The 19,569-nt window shown below is 41.6% G+C and overlaps 1 long non-coding RNA gene across 1 annotated transcript; it reads left to right on the top strand.

Moving 5' to 3' along the window:
• The first annotated feature begins 4,991 nt into the window (after nt 1-4,991).
• LOC134610416 (uncharacterized) lies at nt 4,992-19,318 on the top strand. Its single transcript, XR_010090855.1, has 2 exons — nt 4,992-5,407; nt 17,307-19,318. It is a non-coding gene; the product is annotated as an uncharacterized LOC134610416 (long non-coding RNA).
• The last annotated feature ends 251 nt before the right edge of the window (nt 19,319-19,569 follow it).

Genomic DNA, 19,569 nt, shown 5'->3' with positions numbered 1-19,569 from the left:
TGAGTTCTCTCTATCAGACAGTAATTGGTCTTTGTTCTTTACAGGAAACACTCGGACATGGTAAATTTTAACCTGTAGACTTGATCCACGCTTCCTGAGACTGTATATTTTGTGTTTTTCTTTTCCCCCCTCAGAAATCATTGGATAAAGGAGTATGTTGCAAATCTCAAAACATTCATATGCTCATATACCTCTAAAGTATATGGAGTCTTACATAATGATATAGGTTGCCAACACACTTAGGTCTACTAAGTGCAATCTATTACGCATTCCTGTTGCTGCCATTGATCCATAAGAAGGCGAGAGTGACCATATTGGAATGGATTTGTGTTTAGAAATAATTTGTTTACTTGTGCTGCTAAAGCTCAAGTCATAATGGGAAAATAATTTAAGGAAATTAATATTCACTGTCACCACTCCCATCCTTCCTGACCAGTATATTCACTTTTGTTTCTGTCGCTCTCCTGGTGTTGGATGCCAAGGCCTCAGATCATCTAATTTCTCTCATAGGAGAGGAGAAAATCTGCACGGTCATAAAGTGTGAGGACCAGACTGGTTCTCTGTATTGTGAAACTTAAGGGATCTTCTTTCACCTTCACCTCCAAAGGTATTTTCAGAATGTCCCAAAAGGAGAACCGGTTACACATAATTCTTAAGTAGAAGGAACTATTTTTCCAAAAGAATACAAATGCACCAATCTGATTTTAATTCCATACACTAGATGCGTTAAAACCAGGGGCATACCTGGAGCATTTGGCACCTGGGGCGGATCCTATATGTGGTGCCACCCCTCCCGCCCCCTTGGTGTTCCGGTGGCCATAATATCCGGTCTGCAGCTCCGCAGTGTGCAGAGCTGCAGACCATGAATCTCGCAAGACCCAGTCAGATTGTTGCCATGGTAACCCGCGGCAACGCTCTGATCAGATCTCACGAGACACATGGTCTGCAGCTCTGCACACTGCGGAGCTGCTGACCGGTGTCTGCAATGGGCACAGGAGGGGAATCTCACCTAGCAGCATATCGAGCAAGCCACCGGGCCCCCTCCTAGTATCGGGTACTTGGTCAGTGACCCAGGACCCAACACAGTCTTCCCCGGGCACCCCTCTAGTGAGTGGCCCGGGGCGGATCTCCCCCCCCCCCCCCCCCCCTCCCCTCCACACCCTTGTACGCCCCTGGTTAAAACGTCTTCTGTTTCTCTCTTTAGATGCCGAGAAGGTGGTCAACCAGCTCAAGCTGCTGAATGTTTTTTATATTTTTTCTTTAACAGCGCAATCCGGTTGTTGAAACACCAAACCCAGTATTTGTTTTACTAATGATCCTTTTACGTAGACATCTTTAACATGTCAAACTGTCCAGCTGGTGTAAGAAACAGGCCTATAAAGTTGGGTTGTTAAGTTCTATGCCTCCTGCCAAACCTGCCTCTATGCTAACATGAATGATGTTTGCTAATCTTGTACAAGAACTTTGGACATGATACAATGTCTTTTTTTTTTTCCCAGTGCATAAAGTAATTACATACACGCCTGAGGTACCCCAACGGCAATCCTCTGGCCCCATAATAAGCGTTACGTTTGGGGTATTAGAGTGAGCTTGCACTTTTTTTTTATATTGTGAGAAACACGAGTGCATACAACAATCATTCTAAACTTTGCTTAAACTTAAATATAGGTGTGTCAATCAAGAATTTGTTAATGAGATTTGTTTAAACGTGGTTTGACATAGCCTCCTATAAGTAATATAAAACGTGGTAATATTTAAACATCTGGTACATATTATAACCTTACACATGCTGAACCTGGACATAGGTATCTCTCTACGTTTAACCCCTTAAGGACACATGACGTGTCTGACACGTCATGATTCCCTTTTATTCCAGAAGTTTGGTCCTTAAGGGGTTAAGGGTGTGTTAGCCCGAGTCTTACAGACCAAGCGTGTCTGGAATGGGGTTCTTAGGGTTAGGCTGTGGCAAGTTAAGTCAGACATACACAGCCCATGCAGAAGCAAGACAAAAACCTTGTTTAGTCGCATGTTATATACAGTATAATGTATGAGTGCTATCTAGGTAGGTCCTCTTGGCTGCTATTTAAGGCACAGGCTAGTTATAATAATCATATTTTGTGTCAGCACCATTTCAAGCGACCGATCTGCAAAACATTTTAGGCCACATGTACGTTTCAGTTATCGAAGGAGACTTAACTTGTCTACATTAGTTCAGCATCTAAAACACTGTGAGAGCCGGGTCAAAAGCTGTGGGCCACATAACGAGACAGTCCATGCCGTTTCAGCCAATGCCCACCCTGGAGGTCTTGTTGGCGTGCCTGGAAAGGATGACGGCGTGCCCCTTCAGCTGCGCCCTGATATCCTGTGCCTCCGCTTGAGCTTCACAGGGCAGTGCCGGTGAAGCACCCCTCCTGCTCGGGGACTTTCTGTGAGCCTTTACCACTAGTCCACGGACTTGCCTCTTTACTGGGGCTGAGTCCTTCCCCGGTGTGGGGCTGCATATTTCTGCTGGCGTCATGCTCTCCTTTGCAGGTGTGGGTGGTGATTGGGGGTTGCCTCTCGGGTGGCTCTAGTCCCCGATGGGCCATCATGGTGAGAGTAGGTAGCTCCGTTGGATGCTCTGCCCGGTCGGTGTGTGTGACTGTCTGCGTGATTGTGACTGCCTGCCTGTGTGTGTGACTGTCTGCCTGTCTCTGTATGTGTGGATGTTTGCCTCGGTGTCAGTGACTGTCTGCCTTTGTGTGTGTGCATCTGCTAGTGAGTGAGCAATCATCTGTGTGTGTGTGTGTGTGTGCGCGCGCATCTGCTAGTGAGGGAGCCTCTGTGTGTGTGCGCCTGCTAGTGAGTTTGTGTGTGTCAGTGAGCTTGTCTGTAGTGAATCTGTGTGTTAGTGAGATCTTCCGTAGGGAGCATGTGTGTGTCAATGGGCTTGTCTGTAGGGAGAGTGTGTGCGCATCAGTGAGCTTGTCTGTAGTGAGCGTGTGTGTGTGACAGTGAGCTTGTCTGTAGTAAGCTTGTGTGCATATTAGAGTTTGTCTGTACTAAATTGTGTGTGTGCCAGTAACCTTGTCATTGTGTGTCATTGAGATTGTCTGTCAATGAGCCTATTTGTGTGCATCAGTAAGATGATTGTCTGTGTCTGCATGTGCGTATGCTTTACTGTATAATTTAATTACCCTGAAAGAACTAATATTTTGAATTAGAAGAAGAAATGTATAAAAAAAAAAAAAATCGTCCATAAGCCACTTGGTAACCCTGATAAAGTGATGGGCAAGACTAATGCCGATGGTAGCTTGAGACAGCCGCCTACAAAACACCCGACCCATAGGCATGATCCGACATGCAAAGTTCAAGTGGCCCAACAGTGATTGCATCTGCCGAAGTTGCACCTTCCGCGCACCCCTCACCTGATCAACCATGATGGTAAGGATCCCAATTTGTCCACAGGCAAATGAAAAACCAAGCTCTCACCACTCTCGGGTCCTCTGTCTTGTCCTCTGCCACTGGAACCCCCAAATCTAGCATAACCGCCCTAAACTGTCCCAACAAATCCTCACACCGTGAAGAATGTGCCGGACCGACGAACAGGAAATCGTCAAGATAGTGCAAGAGGGAAGAATAGCCTGACACCCTCGCCTGACATTCCAACAAAGTACTAAAAACTTCAAAATAAAAACAAGAAATCGAGCAACCCATGGGAAGGCACATATCATAGAAAAAATCCCCTTAAAACTGACACCCCAACAAATGAAAACAGGTAGGGTGAACTGGGGGCAACCGAAAAGCTGACTGAATGTCCGACTTAGCCATCAGGGCCCTGGGTCCTGATTCCCGAACGAGATCCAGAACCCGATCAAACGAAGCGTATCGGACCCGACTATCCTACTTCGCTATCCCGTCGTTAACCGAAGACCCCGCTGGAAAAGACAGGTGATGAATAAGCCACAGTGGGAGCACTCATGGGTCAGCCTCACTTGGCCCCGGACAGGTAATAGCTGGTGGCACAGCCCTGGATCTCCGAACTGGACTGGAGGACAATCTAGATAGCGGCCTGGAACGGCGGACCCAACGTCCTCTGGTGGGCCCCAACCGCTCCTGAGACTTCTGGGCATTTTGGACACTGTGCAGCAGCGCAGCATAGGACACTGCGCCGTGGGTAGATAGTAAGTAGGCCTGCAAGATAGCCCTCTCTGGGCATTTCAGGGACTTGAGCCATGATTTTAAAATATTAACTGCAGTGTTAAAAAAAATACCAAAAGCAGTTTAAAAATATTAACAGCAGTTTTATGTTAACAGGGTGACCAGAAACAGCACTGCCAGGTTCCCTCAGCGAGCTCTCCGGTGGTCTGGTAAGTATTTCCCAGTGTCCCCGGTCCAGGTGCATCGCAAACATGGTATCACTTGTTGCCATGCCAACCTCTCTGGGCAGCAGTCATGCCCCCCCCCCCTCCTTATCCACTCCGGGGGTTGGCCTTTCTAGTGTCAGAAATTATTATTTAAATTGCCCAGGAATATCAGAAGGAAGAGTAACAATGTCCTTGCTACAAGAGTTTTAACAAGACCTGATAAGAAGAATTAAAAAAATGTTTTAACCCCTTAAGGACCAAACTTCTGGAATAAAAGGGAATCATGACATGTCACACATGTTATGTGTCCTTAAGGGGTTATACCATAGGTTCCGCTGCATAACCTATTAACGTAGAGAAAGTAGGGAAATTACTGTAATATATTAGATTTAATATATTATTCCTAATAGTTCACCCATATTTAAATGTCTTTCTAAAAGCAGATTTAGTGCACACGTTCTTTTTTTAGACACGACAATGATTCTGCATTTACACATGCCTAAAATATTGATCACCGACAATCTATGACTTAGAGCAACTCTAGGCATTTAAAGAATTCAGGCTGTTTGCAAAAACAAGTTGAGTAGGTCATGTTTTACAGTGCTGCCTCTTCCTATGTCCAGGCACACACGTTGCTTCAGTAACCATACAGTTAACCTCCACCCATTTTAAAATGCTATTGTAATGAAAGGTGTGTGCGTGCTTACTTAAACAACTTTGCTTGCAATCATCTGCATTTCACAGCCAGGGACATTGTAGGCTGTGATCGCTAATCCTTGTTGGCTCCAATGTTGTCAACATGGTAAAGATGTCGAAAGTCACCGGCCGCTGTGCTTTTTGCTTCATAGCGGCCATCATATTTGACATAGTTGGAATCATCATGCTTCTCGTTGGAATATTTGCCGGTCTTCAATCTTTCGATTTCTTTCTTATAACGGGATCCATGATTATCGCTTTAAGTCTGGTGTTTTGGATGCTATGGTACACGGGCAATGTGGAGGTACCCTACAAAGAGTTCGGACTGAAGGTGTAACTTCTACGTTCGACATCCACATTTCACGGTAAAAAATAATCCTATCATTCCAAGTTTTCAGATATGACGTTATGGCTTTTCACACGCTGAGCCCATCATTGGAAGAGCGGATTCTTTTTTTTTTTAATGACGGACTCCATTCAGGTCCAAATTCGTTTGTTTTTACCTAAACTGGGATTTGTGTAGAATTCCTTTAAGCCAAAATAGTAAAGATGCGGTAAAATAGTTGAAAACGTGTATAGAGATGAGAAATTACCTGATTGGACACACTTCTCCTGTCTCTTTTAACAGCTACAGAGGAAAAGTGGTGGGATTTCCTGTCAGCAGTGGAGGATGTACTATAGCTATGTACAGTGTCCATTGTTGCTGTTTTTGTACGTATTTGTTTATTACATCATTTTGGACAACAATTTGGGGTACAATATAATTGTCCTGTGGGGCAATATTCTATATATCAATAGAGTGTGTTTCTTATATTAGTGCCCCCAGACAACACATTATGGTACTATCAACTGTGTTTCTTAGACTATCCCTCTCAGACAAAACTCTATGGTAGTATTGACAGTTCTTACGCAATGCCTCTTGTGCACTACTCTATGGTACTAAAACTGTTTGTTTATTATTGAAGTCCTCTCAAATAATAACCTGTACAGTATTATAAAGGAGTGTTTTGTGTTGGTCTTCTCAATAATACCACCAAGTAGAGTTTACCGTGCTGTTAAACTTGGAAACAGGCTGACTGTGGGAATCTCAAGTTCTGAGTGGCTCTGTGCATCACATGCTTTGTTTAGCTTTTGTCTTTTATATTATATCTATTTATACCATTTTATGACTTTAACAATTGTGATTTAATTTCACGATGGCTGCATCACAGCTTAAAACCTCATTACTCAGGTGAAAACCACGTCAACCTGCTGTAAACGTTTGTTTTAAAGTTATGCATTAAAACATGACATTTGCAACTGCAGAACAATTTGAAGGGACCAGCTGAATCTGACTGTAAAACAGGATTCTGGTAAAGAAAGCTCTGATTTATAGGGAATGTCGGAAAACATTAAAAGGTGTTTATTCACTAAACCTCGAATTCTAATGACATGAAAAGGGATTTGGAAGTTTAAGCTAAAATAGACAAGTTCGGACTATAGCCGAGTTTGAAAATTAGTCCACTTCAGCTATTGGCTGCCTAAATGTTGCTTTAATTCCGTTTTCAAATCACTACAATTTGCTGCTTATTGAATAAACCAATTTGTGTAATTATATGTGTATTTATAAAACATACAAAAAAAATATATGGAAAGCTGTGTTTGTTAAAAATAGGCGTAAAAGGGTATATTTTTGCCTTCCATAATTTCTGTTGCTGGATTCTGTATTCATAGCCACCCAGCCATCGTTAAATATTTCTGCCGCTGTAGAATACTTTTTTGATGAGCTAAAATCAGTATATTATGGAAAGGCAACAAGTTAACCGTTTGTGTGTGCTGTACAACTGTGTAAAACCACACGAGTTCCATTTCACATCACGCTGGCACACACAGTGTTAACCCGCATGAAAGATCAGCCTTTGACATTTGTGTCGCTAAGATAACACATTATCCCGGTTTAACAAGATTTTTTTTTGAACAATGTGAAAAATCTTCACATGGCTCAGGTGTTTTTCTTTAGTCATGACATCCTGGAAAAGAGTTTTTGTTAACTATAATAGTCGGCGTCTTTTGAACAGTTTGAAAGCTTGCTCTTCGGGTTCAGAAGAAAAAAAAAAACGACCATCTTGAAGGACCATAGATATTACAGCCCCTTGTAGTGGTTATGGTGCAAGGAGTACATGGGTACTGGTTTGTTCCAAACAATTTATGAGGATTTTTTTTTCTTTCAATATTGAAATAATTACAGAGTTTATACAGAGCACACCAAGCAAGGAAGAATTAATGTAGGAAATAAAAAAAAAAAATAACAATAAATATACGCACATTAAAGGGAAACTCCAGTGCCAGGAAAACAATCTGTTTTCCTGGCACTGCAGGTCCCCTCTCCCTCCCAGCTCCCATCCCAGGTAGACGAACGGGTGAAAACCCCTTCAGGTCACTTACCTGAGACCCCGCCGATGTCCCTCGGCGGTGGTTTCTTCTCGCCGCCGCTCAGCGGTCAAGTCCTGGGAAAAAAAGTGTGTGAACTCACCCAAGATCCACTGACACCCCCCCCCCCCCCCCTCAAAAAAATAAATATATATTTCACAGAAAATTCAGTGCAACATTTATTGTAAAGTGCCAGTTTACACAAACAACTGCAAAATTCACATGCAATAAACAAATATATACAGAACAGTTGAAACGAATTAAATTTGCTATGCAATAAACAAATATTTAAATCAATATCATTGTACGTGTACTTTGATAATATATATATATATATATATATACAAAAAAGTTGATGGGAGTTGCACTCCAGCTCTCCTGTGGATATTGCCCGGTGCTCAGCAGCACAAATTATACAGTTCAAATAGATGCTAGCACTCAGGGTCTTAAATGTTCACAAAAGTAGACAACCACTAGAGGAGGAGTTAACCCTGCAAGGTAATTATTGCAGTTTATAAAAAAAACTGCAATAATTACACTTGCAGGGTTAAGGGTAGTGGGAGTTGGCACCCAGACTACTCCAACGGGCAGAAGGGGTCTGGGTGCCTGGAGTGTCCCTTTAATGTGCAAACAGTTTATAAACTAGTAAAACATGCTCTAAAGTAAGAATGTTTTAAGAAAGTAAACATTTTAATTGTTTAGTTTAATTTGTATCAATTAACGAATCTCAAAGTGAGTAAACAGAATAAAATTATAAGGCCCTCATTAATATGTTAATGTCCTTAAAACAGCATCGATTCTTCTATGTACACTTGCAAAGATCATTTGTAGACATATAATTAGGTGCACAATTATACAAAACAAGCGCTAATTATCATCAAGTGAAGGTTTAACAACTTAAGGCCTGAGCCAAATGTACACGTTGTGATCAAAACAAAACGTAAACAAAAACTTGAATTTGCGCTACATGTCTGTTCAGGCGTAATTCACCTCTTTCATATTATGTGCCCCTACACTTATTATATATCATTTTATTCAGGGGAAACAGGGCTTTCATTTAACATCATTTTAAACATAATTTAATATGAATAAAATATTTTAAAAATGGGAGAAAATAAGAATTTTTTTTTACAATTTTAGTTCTACGTGACATTTTAACTGTGAATGTCATAATACTTTTTTCTTTGAAATTCTTTATTTTTGCTGTGCATGAAATAACATTCGCATGTCAGCAATGCCACAACAGCATTCGCAAAAAAAGTTGAAAATACATTTTTGGTCACTGCTGTACAGCATGCAGAGTAAACGCACCATTTTTAGGTTAACATTACAGGCTAGGTACATGCTATAACTACATCTATCATAGTGGACTGCTTAAGTGAGTGAGAACAGTAGCTTAAGTTTAATATTAATTTTTTTATGTCGATTGTCATCGCTTTATTATCTAGACATTTCTGCTTCATTGAGACGTCGCTGTGTAATACTAAAGATTGGGTACAGTCGCTTTTATGGCATTAGTTGTTTACCTAGGGCGCTCATACATATGGGGTGAAACCACCAAAGAATGTGATCGCATTATAAACATTAAGTAAGGCTTTGTCACGAGATGGCTGCAACATAACTACCGCAAGACCTGTTCCAGGTAGCTATAGAGCTGGTACATAGTCCCCTCACACTCCCTCTGAAGGTATACGCTAGACAGTGCATAGTTTATGCTTTAACTGAGGGTGAGTTGCGAGCATGGATTGAACATCAGTGAACAGGGTATGCTTAACAAACCATGTCTCCTCTCGGACATAGTCCGCTGGGTAAGCAGGTTGAACGCTTATCGTGGGGTCCAGGAGCAAGCTTATCATAAACGACTGAGTTCATTGGAGCTGTTCATTATGTGTGTTTGGCAAGCGTGTGATTCAGGGTTGTCATGGGGTGTAGCTGGAGCCGTGGATATTATGTGGTGCAGTCTCTGGGTTCCCCGTCAGGAGTGTCATCCCACTCCGGTGCTTGGTAGGCGCCTCATGTGCCCCAGTGGCGCGGTGGTGCCCTCCTGCGTTTCGTTGGCCTGTGGTGATAGGTGCGGTGGCTTAGGTCCGGGCTGGTGGGGTAGGTTATTGCTGGCTGGGTGCAGGGTGGGTGGCTTGGTGTTCCGGTCCCTGCGGGGAAGGCTGCTCTAGGGCTGTTGGCCCCTGTGGGGTTGCTTTATAGGTTTTGTTCCATGGGGTCCCGCTCTGAGTGCATCTTATTTTCCCCCTGATTGATGCCCCTGGCCTGTACCTTTATTTGTTCAGTGTAGTCTGCCGGCATAGCCCTGGGGCAGGCCGTCATGATGATCTGATTGTGCTGGGTGAGCTCCTCCTCTAACCGCTCGGGCAAATTGTCTTTTCGCGCACATGGCTGGCGTGCTGCGGCCATCTTGTGAAGCGTTGCCCGGTGGGTATTTTGCGTCTGGGCGGTTGTTTAGGCCTGGCTTGGTAAGATGTTTAGCACCCTTGCAGACCGGGATGGCCCCCCGGTCCAGAGGGGGGGTGAGATGCCGGCCGGAGACCCAGGAGAGAGGCCCTCTCGTCCCGACTCAAGCTCCTGCGAGCTCCGGGCCCCTGTCGGTGCCGGGCAGGGTCTTGGGGGTCAGTGTGGTCACCGTCATGGGTAGATGCTCGCGGTTGACCTCCAGTTAGCTCTGAATTTCGGGCCCTGGAGCAGGAGCTCAGACTGAACACGTCAGGCTCCGCCCCCCTGAATGTCATAATACTGTTTGCTTTTACTGCAATAAAATACACATATTTGTATTCAGCGATGTCTCACATGTAAAGCCGGTTTTATGGTGTTTTGGGACGTTACATGGTAAAATCTATCATGTTACATTTTCAGATATAAGTCAAATATAAGGCTTCCATTTCAGTTTTTTCACATTGAAATTCGTCAGATTGGTTACGTTGCCTTTGAGTCCGTATGGTAGCCCAGGAATGAAAATCCCCCATCATGGCATACCATTTGCAATAGTAGACAACCCAAGGTATTGGAAATGGGGTATGGCCAGTCTTTTTTAGTAGCCACTTAGTCACAAACACTGGCCTAAGTTAATATTTGTTTGTGTGTGAAAAATGCAAAAAACTAATTTGAACGCCAATTTTGGCCAGTGTTTGTGACTAAGTGGCTACTAAAAGTGACTTTGTAACTTTTGAAAACACCATAAAACCTGTACATGAGGGGTACTGTTTTACTCAGGAGACTTCGCTGAACACAAATATTAGTGTTTCAAAACAGTAAAATGTATCACAACATTTATAGTGTCTGTGTAAGTGCCATTGTGTGTGAAAATTGCAAAAAAATTCACTTTCATTGATGATATCATCGTTGTAATACATTTTACTGTTTTGAAACATTAATATTTGTGTTCAGCAAAGTCTTCCGAGTAAATCAGTACCCCCCATGTACAGGTTTTATGGTGTCTTGGAAAGTTACAGGGTTAAATATAGTGCTAGCAAATTAAATTCCCTGGACTTTCGGCCTGGGTTGTCAGGCAGGTCCCGCAAATTGTAATTAATAAAATTACCTAATTATGTAACATTATTACATAAATATATACGTAGAATTATTATATATGTGTGTATGTGTGTATATATATATATATATATATATATATATATATATATATATATATAAAAATGTACAATACCTTGCACTCAGGCTGCTGTAATGTCCAAAAACCGGGTGCAATACCTGGGCTGTAGTCCATACATACAAAAAGAGATGGCTGCACTCACGGATATTCCTTAAAACTTAGCTTTTATTCGGTTCCATAAAACAGATCAACGTTTCAGTCCAACATGTGGACTTTCATCAGGATCATGATATATATATATATGTGTGTGTGTGTGTGTGTGTGTATATATATATATATATATATATATATGTATATAATTTTTTACAATTATTTTTATTTATATATAGGTATAGATATATATATAGTGGTATATACTTATGTATATAGAGATATATATTCTTTCGTTCTACGTGTATTTTAATATCTATATATATTTATTTTAAAATACAGCTAGAACAAAATTACACATATATATATATTAAATATATATTTATTGATAATTATATATATTTAATCAATATCATTGTACGTGTACTTTGAAATTAATATATATATATTAATATTAAAATACACTTAGACAGTGTGTGTATTTATGTGTATGTATATATATGTGCATATATATATACTTAGATCATATATATAATAGATAAGTAATTTTAAACTGTATTAAACTTTTATTATTATTTTTTTCAGGCAGCAGGGGGAGTACCTGCCATTACATGCACTCCCCTTGTTGGCACTGCCTTGGACAGCTATGCCGTCCATGTGATCGTGAGGTCCTCGCAAGGGCCTCGTGATCACTTGGCCCAGGAGGGCTGGAGAGGAAGGAGGGGGACTCCCTTGCCTCCCAGATGAGTCCCCATACCGCAATCGCCGGTGTGAGATTGCCGGCGACCCGTAAGTACAAAGGACGGCGGGGACGTGCTATACCGCCCCCTGGCGTTTAGAGCCAGGTCCCTAAGGACGGCATAGCACGCCCACCGTCCTTGAGGGGTTAAACACAATTATTAAGTGAAAACTGTCTCATACACCGTGGCAAGACTGAGCACATCCACAAGGTCTCTCCCAGGCAGACGTTTCAACGCAGACAGAGATACCGGATGTGCTGTCCAAGCTCTTCTGAAGAAAACTACAACGTTGAGCGTAGACAAAGTGGTCGGCCAAGGGAACTTCGTGCAGAAGATAACAAACGCTAACTACCCTTCACAATAGGAATATGTCCCGTAGGGCCACCATCTTAGAATTGGCAAAAACTACACAAAATGTACACCCACATTTCAAAGACAACACTACATACAAACACACCCCTGTATTAAAAAAGTTAAATTATAAACAAATACAAACATATTAAAACAGTAAAAGGATATACAAACACTCTCCTGTATTAAAACGGTAAAATTATATACAAACACCCCTTCATTCAAACACCAACACTACACACAGACATACCTGAACTTAAAAGCCAACATTACAAACAAACACACCCCTGCATTCAAATGCAAACAGTACACACAAATACACCCTACCTGCACACACATACACTCTATACAAAAACAGGCCTTCGGCGGAGCTAGCAGCCGAACGGAGCGGCCACACTTTCCCTGAGCTCCGAGCTACCGAGCTAAAAACTGCGGTAAAAAGACGGAAAAAGTGCCAGGACCCGACACCAAACTGTCACACCACTACATGAGAGTGTAATGGGTCGGAAAAATAAAAAACAAAGGGCGGATAGAGGCCCCTTCTGCCACGATATTGGCGAGATGCTGCGGGGCTCTCAAAGACCAGCATGGGACAAAATGGCGTCGGGAGACGAGGGATCCTCGTACTCCTCGGAAGATCTCTCCTACAACCCCGGGGTAAAGGCCTCGAATAATCAGCCAGCAGTGCCTAAAGCCACGCCACCGGCTACAGGAGACCCTGTCACAGCCGCCCAACTTAAAGACATGCTCGCGGAATTACGAGCAAATATAGCGGCGGACATGGCCCACTACAAGGACGCCATAGACGGAGCCGTGCAAAAAATAACCCTCCTAGAGGTAAAGACGGACACACAAGACTCCAGACTCACAGCTGTGGAACAAGCACTGGCTGAGCTTCAACAGAGACAAAAAGCTACGGCAGACAGAACAGAAGCCCTGGAGGAACGCAGGCGAAGCACCAACTTGAAAATAAGGGGTATTCCAGACTCAGTGAACCCAACAGACTTACCGCACTATATCAGACGTCTGCTCAATACCCTGCTGCCGCCGAAACAAGCGAAGGCGATCAAGCCAGAGAGCATGTTCCGATTGCCGAAACCAACATCTGCACCAGCAGAGGCGACGGCGGACCTGATCATCCGGTTCCCAACACTGCAAGACAAGATCTCGATCCGTACAGCAGCTCGTGGACACTCTCCTCTAGTGTTTGAGGGGTCTACCTTATCGTTGTACCCGGACCTCACCAGAGGCACCATCGCATGGCGCAAGACCCTACAGCCACTGCTGCAGACACTGCGGGCTAGGGACATCCCCTACCGATGGGGGTTCCCGAGAGCCCTATCCTTCAACCATCAAGGTGCGACATACAGAGCAACGAATTACCAGGAACTGGAACAACATATGCAACACCTGAGCCTGCATGGAGCAGTAAGGCCAAACATGACGAGCCTGGCAGGTATAAACCCCTCCACCGTACCGGAGTTCACTCCTCGCTCAGCACAACGCAAACCGCATGCCAGAGGGGATACCTGAGCACAACAACCACGTGGCTGGACGTGCCATTCCGTAACGGGTCCACAGACTGACTACGCTCAGCTCTGAACTTTGATTTACCTTACCGCAAACTGTCATTGTTATTGTTAACATTGCTTTTATTTTGGTTTTTATTATTGCCGCTATCATTGCCGCTATCCTTTAAAATAAGAATACGCTCCTCAGGGGAAGCCTGGAAACAGCGCCCAAGTGACCGGACTTGCCATTTCCCAACGGGTCCACAGATTGTATACACTAAGTGCTGAACTTTGATCTACAGTACTGCAACCTGTCATTGTTCTTGTCGTTATTGCTTTTAATTTTGTTTTCATTATTGCCGCTACCCTTTACAACATGACCCTTTACATTATGACAACACTCCCCCTCCACATATAAACGACTACCTACAGTCATGGTTCTTTAAGGCCCACCATTGAGACCCCAGATGAACCCATACTAACAGGGGACCAGACCGAGGGCCGCAATAGAGACACCCCCTCCTCCCTAGTCTAAAAGAAAGTAGACCACACTTTTACCTCTGCCTAGAACGAGGACTTACCTACTCATACGCGTAGGGGCTCTGACACGCAGACCAGCCTACCCACATAAGAAATCTCACTGTGCCCCCCCCCAAACGAGTCTCTCACACGATAAGCTCACGTTATCCCCAACTCACCAGTACAACCCTGTGCCCCTGGAGACCTCACTACCAGAACCACCGTAGCCTACTACCAAGGACACAATAGCTATACTCCACTTAATTTATAAAAGTGCTGGACTCTATCTGCCATGTAAATGTTTATTATGCACAAATTGCGCCTGTTTTCTGTTGTTGTGGCGGTACAGGCCATCTTGTTATATGCTGCACGAAAAAATAAAGAATATATAAAAAAAAAAAAAAACAGGCCTTCGTTCACATGTACAAACATTGCTCACAAATACAACCCTGCAAGGATGCGCAAATGGTAGATCCCCAGCGGGTATAGCATTGAGGGTGTTGTACGACAGATGAGGCTCTACCTTTTGGCCACTCTGGCGCTAGAGCGGGGCCCCAAAACATCTATTGTACTAGGGCCCCTCTGTACATTAGTTCTGGCATTGCTCAACTATGCACTTAAACACAGGAGCTAGGGTGCAGATAAATGGCAACAGGTGCTCTGGACTGGTGAGTCCATTTTAAACTATTCGGCTGTAGCAAAAGGAAGTTATTCACCAAAGGGCTGGAGGACAACAACAACAAATATCTGCAGGCCACATTGAACCATGGTGGAGGTTCCTTGCACGTTTGGGACTGCATTTCTGCTTGTGGGGTTGTGAATGTGTTCAGAATGAATGGTCTCTTCAATACTGAGAAGTACAGGCAAATGATTATTCTTCACGTAATAGCATCAGGGAAGCATTTGACTGGCTCCAAATTTATTCTGCAGCATTACAAGAATCCCAAAAAACAAAAAAAGTCAAACTATTAAACATTTTATTTTTTCCAATCATGCCTACTTTACACTCACAGATTATTAATATCAATTTTGTCCAGTTTTGCATTTATTGGTTGAGCTCGTTGACTGGCAAAATGAATTCTGTCCAAATATAAAAAGGTATCATGTCTGCATCAGCCGTATAGGAGAAAGGAGCTGGTCTATTGACCCCTGGGGTTTGGGAACATCATTTTGCATCAAACTGCCCAGAAATTGTGTGTCACAAAACCAAAACATCAGCCAAGATGAAAATCATCATGGGTTGTAGTGGTTGTGGCGGCTTATAGCACTCCTACGTGATTCCTTCAGTTATCAACGCAGTAGATCACAGTATTTTGAAGAATCGATAGATTAGACGTATAATTTCACCAACGCAGAAAGCTACATATCTGTCTGCCGTCATAAACTTCTATGTAAAGTGACACTTAACCCAAAGTGAATTCACCACAAAAGGGTGTGTTGGAAAATAAATATGCTTTGTATCTATTTTTATCAATCGTTCCTTTGAGGGTAAATTACGTGGTTAGCTTTAACAAGTATGTCAATATTTTTAATGATTTTTTATGTGCGTTCAGTCCACAGCGACAAACAATGCTGGTACAGATGCAAAGAATAGATATTATTCACTAAACATTGTGTTCAATTGAACTGAAAAACAAAATTCAAAATGGAGGGAAATATATTTCAGTAGAAAGCAATTATCTAACTCCGCTATGGGCACAGATCGACTATTTTAGCCTTTGTACAAGAGAACGAATGATGAATAGGGTAGATGCAATAATTCACATAAACATATGTAAAATATTGAAAAAAACCCTATGCATAGCCTACCTCAAAGCTGCGAGATAGGGGGTAACCCAGAAAAAATACACAGAAAAAGGAGACCCTTGAAACAAGGGGATCCTGAGAAGCAGCTTTGGACACAGAAAGGGCACTTGAATGCCTGGTAACAGGAAAGAGAGAGAGAGTAGTAGGAGAGAAAGCAGGTAAAAAAATAATAATAACCTATGCGATACCCCCAACTTCCTTAATATACCATACTTATACAGAGTAGTAATAAGTAGCCCAACACAGGGACTATAAGGAGGTAACAGACGAAAAAACCCCCAAAAACCTCTCCAATAGCTGCCTAATATAGTATAGCCTGTGGAAACATCCACCTGGACTAAGGCAAGCTAGCTAAATACCTGATACCACTAGCAAACTAAAGGGTCACCTAATGAAAAACTACTAAAGTGCTACCTAAATAAAGTGTAAAGCAAACACTTTATTTTTTTCTTATGTTTGCTTTACACTTTATTTAGGTAGCACTTTAGTAGTTTTTCATTAGGTGACCCTTTAGTTTGCTAGTGGTATCAGGTGGGGGTATCGCATAGGTTATTATTATTTTTTTACCTGCTTTCTCTCCTACTACTCTCTCTCTCTTTCCTGTTACCAGGCATTCAAGTGCCCTTTCCGTGTCCAAAGCTGCTTCTCAGGATCCCCTTGTTTCAAGGGTCTCCTTTTTCTGTGTATTTTAGCCTTTGTGCAATTTGGTTTTCAGTTAAACTAAAAATCATTACAAAAAAAAAAAAACTAATATGTAGTGATTACTCACAGATTTAAAATAATTACTATTCACGGTTTAGAGAATACAATTCTAACGTGTCTTTTTGTATGAATTTTAAATTTAATCACCAATGTTTTTCATACAATATGGATCATACATTTTAGTTATATTCTGAATTTAGGCTGAGTGTCCTGGGATTTGTAATTCAGCAACATCTGAGCGACCATCTTGAGCCACCCGGAGGATACAGATGGTACTTAAAGGGGCAGAGCTAGTTACTATATAAATACTTTTTCTAGACACCTTATAGAACTTAGAAGAAATAGACAAGAAAACAAACCAAAATGTGATGATTTAATTCTATAAATTCTCATTTGACTTGATTATCACTTCAAGGTGTATAAATACATGTTACTCCCATACCATGTAATTGCTGTGAATTAGAATTCCTATTCGGCTTAGGAACTAACTATTTTTGTTAATCGTTTTTTTCTGCAGGAGTCAATGAAGGATATTCTACAATGGAAAGCACTTTATGCCCGCACAAGAAGAGGTCCGCCAGACCATCCCATTACTTAATAAGATGGAAGCCACCACCCCATTAAAATGGAACAGGATAGCTGAACAACATACGTTTTTACATGCAAGAAGGTAGTCATCACGGATTCATAAAAATCAGCCCAGCCATGGACTTTTCATTTTACAATGGCTGTAGTTTGCACTAAATTTGGTCCTCTCTTATCCCAAATTCGTAAAAATGCTTTTGGTATAAAAAGTGTAATTTAGTTAAAAAAAATTATGGGTATGTGGTGGATTCACAAAATTGCACATTATTTTGGACAACGAGATAACTGTTCGTGTAGGATTTAAGGCATTCTGGATCCGGAGCACAGACAATCTTTTTTCATATGAAGGATTTTTTTTCTTTGTTTACCTCAATATGTAAATGACTTTACACAAAACTATATGTACTTGATTTTATTATTTTCAGACAAGATTTCTAGCTCTTCCTACCTTATGGAAGTGGTTACCAAGTCTGCACCTCAGGGATTTCAGTTTGGTCCTATTTCAGAAGAAGGATACTAGTCTAAATCATTGGCTGGACGCTTGTGCCCTTGTATATGGTGTCCTTAGTCCTACGGTCATGCAGGTGCACTCGAAGTCCATCAAAGTCTACAAAATTCCAGAACCCGGAACAAAAACTGTGACCTATGACCAAAGCACACATGGAACCAACTTTATCATCAGTTCTACTGCGTGAAAACATCCAGATTCAAAAACACACTTTGACTAGTGTAGTTTAATTTCAGTTTCACTAAGGTGCCATCTCATATAAATGACAGGATTCCATGATGTTCCCCATGAAGTTGGAAGGATTCTCAGCAAGGCTGATCTTGTATTCTGGACTCCAGCCTGCCTCAGTACATCCATAGTTACTTTACTTCTCCTTACATATATTAGCTGATGCCACTGAGATTTTTTTTACTCTAACAATTTTCATAAAATGACGATGATCCCAACAGATTCTATTTTGCACAAATAACAGTGTATTCATCCACTGTGTGTTGTGTGAAGGTAGAACCTTATTAAACTTTTTTTTTTATCATGTTTGTTTTTAAAACTGCATTTCAGATGTCCATAACTAAGCCCGTGTAATAATCAGAGTCCCTGGAAAGATTTATTGGAAAGGGATATTGATCACTCCTCGTCCAAACATTAAAGGGGCTCTCAAAGCAACATAGCTACGATACCGTGCCCAGTCTAATATCAAACCAATGAAGGAAAGTTTGATGTAAACCAAAGTTCTTCCTGACACCTACGTACCGGCCCCATATTGGCTGCACTTATAAAGCGGTACTCGCACTTCCTGCAATGTCGTATGCAATATTCGCACTTCCTGCAATTTAGTATGCAATATTCGCACTTCCTGCAATTTAGTATGCAATATTCACACTTCCTGCAATTTAGTATGCAAACTAGACTGCTTTGATTGTCAGAGAATTCTGGGCTAACACTCTCTCAATGTTGCTTAGACTGCTCCTTTAAATCATTCTATAGTGAATCCCCACTATAGACACAGATATGATAATTACCATGGATCCATCAATGAAGTCTATTCGAGAAACACAAATTGTTGCACATTTTTTATTAAAAAAATTACTAGATGTCGTATATTTTACCTTTACTGTTGTGCCGTACAGGTTAAGAGGGTAAAAATAAAAATAAAAGTAGGAATTAGGTTTAAACTACCAATTTGTGTAGCACAATGTATGGATGGAATTTTATTGAATGTGAAGACGGATCATGTTATTATATTTAAGGGTACATTTCACGTTAAACCAGATAGCTCACGGGAAGGGATCTCATCTCCTATTGTTTCAATGTCTCTAAATATTTATCCCTTGTTTGTATAATTACCAATGTTATTTTTGCATAAATTGCAAAGTGTTCTGGATATGAGCACAATGTTAAAGAACTGTTAAATAAAAAGTCTATCCTCATTTTCCTTATTGCTGTGTCACATGGTGCATGAATTGATAGCTGATCGAGTTTCAGTAGATTGGTTGCCAAAGCAAAATTTGAAGAAAATGAACAAATCTAAACCGTGGTAAAATGCATTACAAGGTTATTTACGATAGTGAGAATTCAAAGTAAATTTCAAATTTAAGGTCAGAGTAGCTGATATGAAAGCATAGCTAAGTAAGAGACTCTTTCCAGAGTGACTATTTTAACCTTACCTTTGAAAATCACTTTGAAGTCT

The sequence above is a fragment of the Pelobates fuscus genome, chromosome 5, assembly GCF_036172605.1.
Source record: "Pelobates fuscus isolate aPelFus1 chromosome 5, aPelFus1.pri, whole genome shotgun sequence".
Taxonomy (NCBI): Eukaryota; Metazoa; Chordata; class Amphibia; order Anura; family Pelobatidae; genus Pelobates; species Pelobates fuscus.
The sequence above is the reverse complement of the archived record's forward strand: the minus strand, read 5'-3'. Positions and strand labels throughout refer to the sequence as shown.